This window comes from Colias eurytheme, chromosome 1, assembly GCF_061535395.1.
Source record: "Colias eurytheme isolate Ceu_HAF_F1 chromosome 1, ilColEury1 Martin Lab GWU primary, whole genome shotgun sequence".
NCBI classification, from domain to species: domain Eukaryota; kingdom Metazoa; phylum Arthropoda; class Insecta; order Lepidoptera; family Pieridae; genus Colias; species Colias eurytheme.
This window is the reverse complement of record NC_142980.1, coordinates 9,411,462-9,420,141: the sequence shown is the minus strand read 5'-3', so window position 1 is coordinate 9,420,141 and position 8,680 is coordinate 9,411,462.

Here is an 8,680-nt window from a genome sequence, read left to right as displayed (position 1 = left end):
TTAGGAAGTATTAGTTCATAATTCTAACCTATCTACTTGGGTCTAAATCATGAAGTTGCAACTTCAGTTCAGATGGTAGGTTGAGTAAATAACATTAAGTATCTAATATCTATGTATTCCGCCTACTTATTCAAAAAGTTTAACACTGTTTTTCACTATTTCGATGTCAGAATTTAATTAAATACTCTCTTATCAATATTAAATAATTGCTGCCTATCTAAGATAAACGTTGATTGATATTTAAATTCGGTGGTCCCCGTATTACCTGCACCGAAACTTTTTTTATTTATTGCACTTAATAAATAATTATCTATAAACTACATAAAGCTACTGAAATATTATAGTCTTCAACATTCGTTTGGGAACTTTATTTGTAGCATACAGTGTACTTAGTCATAATAACATTATCTGCAGTATAAAATAATAGCCTCCTTTAGTAGCAAGATAAGTACAATATATATAAAATTTAATCGAATGGGTAGGTACACTACTTAGTAATGTAATCATGACTTCTATGTGTCCTAAATTAATTAAAAATGTTTGGGTACCTATTTAATGTATGTATTATTATTACAGATAATAAAAATATGCAACATAAATAAATAAAAAATAAAAAGCAGATTGATTCGATAATTAAAGCAAGCATTTTAAATGGTATAAACTTCCTAAAATAACCCATTGAGCCCCGAACGGCCCGATCGGTCGGAAATGATGATATAAGCATCGAGTTTCAATTTTAATATCTCTGTTGATCAGTGGCAGATCTGAATACTATGTATATTCAAATGTTTCCTTTAGATCTATGGTACATTCAATTAATCAAATGTTATGTTGTTTACTATCCACGTATTTTCCTATTAATTCTTTTCTCTGACGTCAAACAAGATACAGACAGGGAGACGCCGTGAACATCGATCCCATTGAGAATCTTCGTATTTAGGAGTGGGAGTACAGCTGACCTCCAAGGTGGCCTTAATTTCATACGGACGTGACGTCAATTCTCCCATAACGCAGTCTGGCTACCTTGTAGTTTTTCGCATTCATGGATTTTTCTTTTCATACTTGCTACTTTCAAATACATATACTCTCTAGTCTAGTACATGAGTGTAGGACGTAGGTATCTAAATAGGTAGTTACTACTGTTCATGTATTTTTCGCGGTATAGGTACTGCGTTTATCTACCACTATCTACGACAGCGTTGTTTTGGTTATCTACATTTTTTTTAACAGAAATTTAACAAAGATCAAAATGTCGACAATCTGACTTCAAATAGATTCTAGATACATATGTGTTTAAATAGTTGCTAATAACGCTTTTAGGTATAAATTATAATAGGTAAGTACCTATTCCTTATTGTAATTTTATGCGCAGTGGAGAATATAGATACCAGCAGGCCATCATAATCAGCCTGAAGCGACAAAGTGGGAGTTTTGTTTTTGTTACATGCTACTTGCTAGTAATATAAACATATTAAAAAAATATATTAAAAAAAACAACATCCTAACTTATTGTTTACTAACTACCCGACTGCAAAAGACGGAGGGTTACCTTACCTATCTATGTAAATTATATTTCCTTGAGCTCGCCCTACAACTCAACCAGATAGTTAGTTGGTCGTGGTAGTCATCAGGATCAGGAAAATATATACATATAAGAAAACAAATAATAAAAGCAAAAAATGTCTCTGGACTATAATCCAGAGGTGGCGCGAACATTCAGTGATGGCGGGTGCTTAAAAAAATCATCAGGATTGTAGTAGTGACATAGGCTACATAAATAATGGGAACGCCGGCTTGAAAGTCGAAGAGCCCAGCGCTGGAGAGCGGACGGTCGCAGCGATTCGACCGGTTCTGCAGGAGTGGTGCGACACGCGGCAATCGGCATGGAGCCATAACCTTCCGCCGTACACAGGTACGGGCACGGTTGCTTCGCGCGGTATCTGTGTAAAGTTGCGAGGAGGGAGCCCAGCATGGCTTGCCACTGGTGCGCCTGCCCGGAGGACACGGCATACTCTTCCCGTGTGCCCCGCGTGGGCTGAGCCTCGTGCTCTTTGGTAACGGTCTCTCTGCCCTTCATTGTTCGCATAATGGTGGGTAGCGGGTCGCTATACCCACCATTATATGCATAGGGGAGACCGGGTTTGGTTGTCTCACGGGTTGGTTGTCACAGCGGTCTTAACACAAAACTGAACTATCGAATAAGTCTGTTGAACAGCGTGGCAAGAGCGATGCAGTGACAACGCTGTCCCAACTTCGCGTCAGACCGCTCCGATCTGCCGTGAGGGCCTCACACGTGTTTATTGTTTTCGCATAGCAAAAGTAAATTTTTGTGCTGCTGTGTCGAACCTCGTAATTATACGTTTTTGTTTTACAGTAATAATCTTTCAGTTCATTTGATGATGATGAAATATGTTTTATACGCGCTTACCCGATCCGGCGCCGACGTCCTATTGGGCGTTGTCGTCGCGTTGCGGTTGATTTACGCGGCCGCAACCAGCATCCTTGACGAAGGGCGCCGGGTGATGGAGCGGGGATTTAGTCCACTGTCCGGTGCGATGAGGCGGCGTGAGACGTGTTCCGCTCACGCCGCTCCATGAGGGTAGAGCTGGCAGGCTCTCTTAGCTTGTTTGGGCCCGGCCGCGGCGATGGGCTGCCGCTGATGGGGTTACGGATGAATTCTACCCATACCCTTGGCCCTGTCGTTGATGCAGCTTGACGGAACACAGTGGGGTTTTGGTCGGTAGGAATCCGACATAACCCACGGCCCCTTCCCCGGAGGCCGTGGGTATCTATGCAAGATTTCCCCACTAAAAACATATACGCTACATAAATAATAATTTTGTTATTATATTTTTCATGATTAGCCTATCTAGGCTCATAATATTTCAGGATGTTACTATGTTTCGATGAGTCTATTTCATTTATTTTATATAGGTAACTAGTTAGGTACGTAGAATGATATATTTGCTCAAATTTTCCCAAAAATAATAATTGTTCCTTTATAAGTAAGTACCTAGTCTCTATTATTCAAAGTTTTTAAACACGTTAAATGTCTTTTATTTATTTATTAAATTTTAAATGTCGATTGCCTCATTCCTTATTTTAACTGCATATTGACAGTTTTAGATACGTTAGGTAGGTATCTAACAGTGCTAATTAAAAAAAAAATGCATGAGAAATAGCTTCGTTGGAATTAATTATTCGAGGGCTAAAATATTATAACAAATTATCTGTAGCTATATGATTCTGAGCGTTGCCTGTTTTGTGTATTCATTTACTCGATGTTTATACATCCTTTTCATGCCATAAGCACTACCTCAAGTAGGAATATTCCGAAACTTGTGCGAAATCTTACAGCAGTCATGCCTAAAAATTACCAATTAGTCACTGTTTGATATTTCAACGTTAGCTGAGAAGCAATAAGGTACAATTTGTTTCTTCAATATTGTTCACGGTTAGTATGTGGACACAATAGGCGTGTTATAGATAACGGTTGTTAGTTAGCAATCAACGAGAATCCTGTCTTAATAACAAGCACTGGCTGCAAGCAACAAATTGACATCGTGATACAAAGATAGACGGACACAATACAAGTCCATCAAATGTTTAATCTATTTGAGTCCTCACAGTACTAAAAAATAAACGAACTGTATCAATTACTTAGAAGTTAGAGCGTAAGAGATTTTTTGTTATTTTTTCTGACCCTAATGAAATCTGAGCGGTTGGCACCTAGAAGATATCAAGGATTTTAAATTTTGATTTAAATCGCAATTTGCGTTACACTACTGCGATTTAAGATTCTCAAAGTTGACTGTACGAGATGACGGTATGATTAGCACCATTAGAGCGAGTTGTTAGTGTCCGCCTATTACTTTACACAATACCTACTATAAATTACATGACGAACTAATTTTCAAGTTTTTATATGCGATCTCTCAATAAGCGCCACATGGTTACGTCACACGATCAATTTGTTATTTGATTTTTTTGCGCAGTTATCTGATACCTAACATATTTTGCGTATATGTAGTCTATATTCTATATAATGTTTAGTAAGCACTAAGCAGATAGCTTTGTGTATCGATCGTGTACCTACATTTCAAATTACAAGTAGGTAATTGCTTAGTTTGCTCTAACATAGCAGCAATGTTTTTATGTGTGCTATCCCTCCTACCGGTGATTGTATCAAATATGTATTTGAGGCATTAAAATTTGCAGAAGTTTTATAATTATTTCTGAAATAAAGAAAAATTTCCTGTGTAAGTTTTGGTTCATTTGAAAATTGAACTTGTAATGTAATTACATTTTATAAGGGAAAGTAACTCTATCTACTAGTTAAAATTTTCATGCTTGTATTCATGAAGCAATTTTTATTGTTAACAACATAATTAAGTAGTTACATATTTGGAATGTACCTACCTACTTATAGATTATAGGTAGGTAAATATGTATATCGTTTTGGACAGGTTAACATCGCTAACATCTAAGTTTACAATAAGCGATGGATTCTTTATTCGACGACGATATGAAACAGAGTGAAGTCTGGTCGTTCGCCTTGTATTTGATAATGAAAAATGATCTTGAAATGGTTCATTGTTACACGACGCTAAAGAATAAAGGTGTCGTAGCAATGTACATACAACACTCGACACACGAGCAAGTACGTACAGACAATACGATACAATTGTTTTGCTATCGGAGGCGATGTGTTAAATTTCTTATAAGCACTGTTATACAAAACCACCTCGAGAGAGAAAATTTTGTTACACGATTATATCAAGAATATTTCACTTGTGTATCAAGAATGATTTGTTGTTTTAAATTTTATTGCAGTTACGTTTGTATATTTTTTTTCTTTACCTACATATTATTTATATGAAACTAGCAAACCTGGCGAACTCCGTTTCGCCACCAGGGACACCTTTTCTTTGCTATAAACCTCACGGAGCCCAATACCTTTCCAACGAATGCAAAACCATGGAAATCGGTTCGTGCGTTCTGGCGTTATAGCGTAAGGAAAACCCGACTTATTTTTATATATGTAGTAGATTTATCTTCAATATGGCTAAACGGTGATTATCTATAAAACCATTAGACCGTACACATCATTAGAAATTGATACTTTTGCAAAAATATACTTTATGATATAAGTAAATTGGTGATTAGGAAAGACCGTCCCTATACATAATGTTGCTATACCTATTTAGTATTTATATCATTACATGCATATGTAAAAATATTATACCTACCTATCTACTAATATGAAATTTCTAGATCACAGTCCGGTGAATGCAAAGTGTGGTTACATTAAAGGAATAAGGCGCAAATAACAATAACAGTCAATATTTAAATATTCTATAACCATTGTTTGTTACACAATAATCTTGGGTACGTAGGTACGCCTTACGCATAGAATACCTAGGCAAATCGTAAGCATAGACTATAAATTATAACAATATCATTTAGTTATTCATCCAATTTAGAAACCACGAATGTCCCGTTTCTAATCCAAATTCTAAATCGATTATCTCTGCTTACGGATGGTAACCTAGCGTTGATGTGAAAGTCCGCAAAGAAAACAAATCGTGTAAAAATTACCGGTTCAATGATATTCCTCACTTCGGAAGAAGTATCAGTTTTACCAAGAATCAATTTGAAGTAATTTAATTAATAATAATTTTAGCCTAGTAATTTTTATTATTATAATATTTTCAATAACTAAACTCCCATTTTTCCTCTAGTCCGAATCGCGGAACTTGAGCCAGCAATTTGTACAATTTACATTAGGGCTGCCTAGGATTACCGTTTAACATAAATAATGTCAAAATGAATAGCAATGAAACAACGGATACTTTTTAGTCATTTTTCCTAGTACATGCACTCAGCTTATAATCTATTCATCTCGATTACATTGAGGTACATAGTACATACTGATATTTTCGGAAGCAATACGACATATTATAGTACATAATAATATGTACTAAATAAACAATCTTCAAATATAACGCCGCGAGTAAACACATTAGTTTTGATTTGTCAATATAGTTTATAGAGTTACTAAAGTCCGAAATTGATTGTACGGCGCCATAGACCGCGGTTGCCCGTTATTCATTTAGCATGCATGAACACGAAGAACAATATTTTTTTTATGATTGCTATCTAAGTTTTGCACAAAGTTTTATTCGACGAGTTCCGTGTTGGGAATAGCAATTACATGACGAAAATTTGAATTTATTATTATTTGTGTGTTCGCATTTGAATGTTTTTGTTTAATTTTGATTGACAAACATCCATCTTTTCATCCTGCATCCATCCCCAAAAACTTTCATGTTTATATTATGATTTAAAAAAGTTGTTATCGAAATAACAAATTGGCTTTTTTTCAGTAAGTACTCCTTGTTTGAATGATACCTGAATGACAGTTTTACAGACATCAATAAAAATTAACTTCAAGCAATGTCTTTTTACGGCGATTGAACTTGTTAGAAACGTCAGAGTCGGACCGGTTATTAATCTGACTTCACTATAAACTACATAATAATGTACCTTTTAATTTGCAGTTAATTTTTGCATTTATTTCACTTTCATCCGTATGTACTAGTGACGTTCTAACACCACTAGATATGGATCGACTCTAATTATTTAAATAGATATTAGAGCAAATAAATGTCACTTCCTGGTTCTGGAAGAACTGCCTTAGTTACATTTTTGTAGTGAGTTAGGTTTGGTATTTTGGTATTTGTCTAATAGATCTTCAGCTTTGCTTAATGGGACGGAACTTGCAACAGACTTCCTAGTAAATTCCTATACACATTTCCTTGAATCTTTCCGAGATTATAATTGTAGGAAATATAACTACGGTTTTAACTAAACTAATTGTCAAGGGTTTTGTAATCTAATAAATCTAAATGTTTATGTTTACACATGCCGACAAAATAATTTCTCATCATTTTGTTTTTCAAAGTGTCTACGTGTATTTTTGAAATGCTCCACTGATTTCCTCTTTGTTAAGAAATGGAATGTTACCCTTAAACATAATAGCCAAGTACCTTCACCAGATTATAATTTGAATTCTGTTTAATAACGATGATAATATTATATTAATTTACACGTGGACCGTATTAGTTAGTAGCTTCTTAATTAAATGCATGATTATCATGGAATTAACGTCGAAATGATGTTATAATGAAGAGCAGGTTGATTAAGCATCGTTTTTATGTAATTGTATCGGATTTAGGTATATGATTATTAAGGATTTCGTTAAATCCTGTTCTATAAGAAATGTGAAAAAAGATCCCTGTTACTCAAGAACGGTCTGCTGTTAATGTAGATTAATTTGTCATGCACTTCCTTTAATTTTGTAATAGGTTATACAGTGAAGTAACCATTCAGTATAGTATATATATTACATGGACAACTTAAAACATTTATATGCAACGTAAAATTTTTGGAAAACATCAAATCATTGGTGAAAACTGAAACTAGTAGGTACTTAACGTTACATCTATTAACGAGAAATTTTTTATCTCTATAAAAATAAGAAAAAAAAGGGCAGAAAAAATAAATTTATTTGTGCGACAAACCTTCATCAATATGCAGAAATGAAAGGTGGAGATTAAGCGGAAAGTGGCGAGATTAGGTACAGTAAAGTGTGAAGTATTACCACGTATTACGATTCACGTCTAAGAAAGTCTGGCAATAAACTCCTGTCAACGAGGAGCAATTCTGAATTTTTAAATAGAGACAAAAACATCTTATATTTTCATAGTTTAAATGAATTGTCTCTACAGTGTTTTACAATCGGACCTAAGTTTTTATTGTAATAAAGAATAAACTATGTACAATGTAACTTCTCTAAACTTAGCCCCTTTTTCTTAACCCGTCCGCCTCAAAAGGAGGGTAATATTTCTTTTACTTATTGATATGTATTTCTTTTCTTAAAAATAGGTCAGTGTTTTAGATAAACTATGGGTAAATTTGTGTCAGTGACTTGGTCAGTGAGTAACTATTTTTTTTAATTGGGCACTACTTTAGTTCGAAAATGTCACTTATGGAATATAAAATATTATAAAGCTGAAGAGTTTGTTTGTTTGTTTGAACGCGCTAATCTCGGGAACTACTGGTCCGATTTGAAAAATTATTTCGGTGTTAGATAGCTCATTTATCGAGGAAGGCTATAGGCTATATATCATCACGCTACGACCAACAGGAGAGGAGCCACGGGGGTGAAACCACGCGGAGCAGCTAGTGGAATATAAAACCGGAAAAAGTGGTATGTGACATTTTTAGATAGTATCGAATGTACAAATAAAATTTTCGTGTTTAACAACTCTACATTATTATTATAATAAAGAACCATCACGTTCTTGCGACTCGCTGCATCAGCAAATGTTTGGTTAACTTTTATTTTATTGAGTACATTGTGATAATTATTAACTACGATCTGTTTAACGACAACGAGGACATGGTTTCACGTCACTTGTTGGATTTAGGAAGGTGTGGCTGGAAGAATGATTATGATGAGCGATACGTCGAGGTCTTGACGGCTGCGGCGGCGTCATGGTGAGTTTCTCGCCAAAGTCGAGCGCCTACACTGCTCCGTCGCGACGGCCAGTGTCGTCACGGTGCCGACTCGCCGCTCCGAGACAATACCCGAGCCGCAGCCCGCACTCCGCTCGGC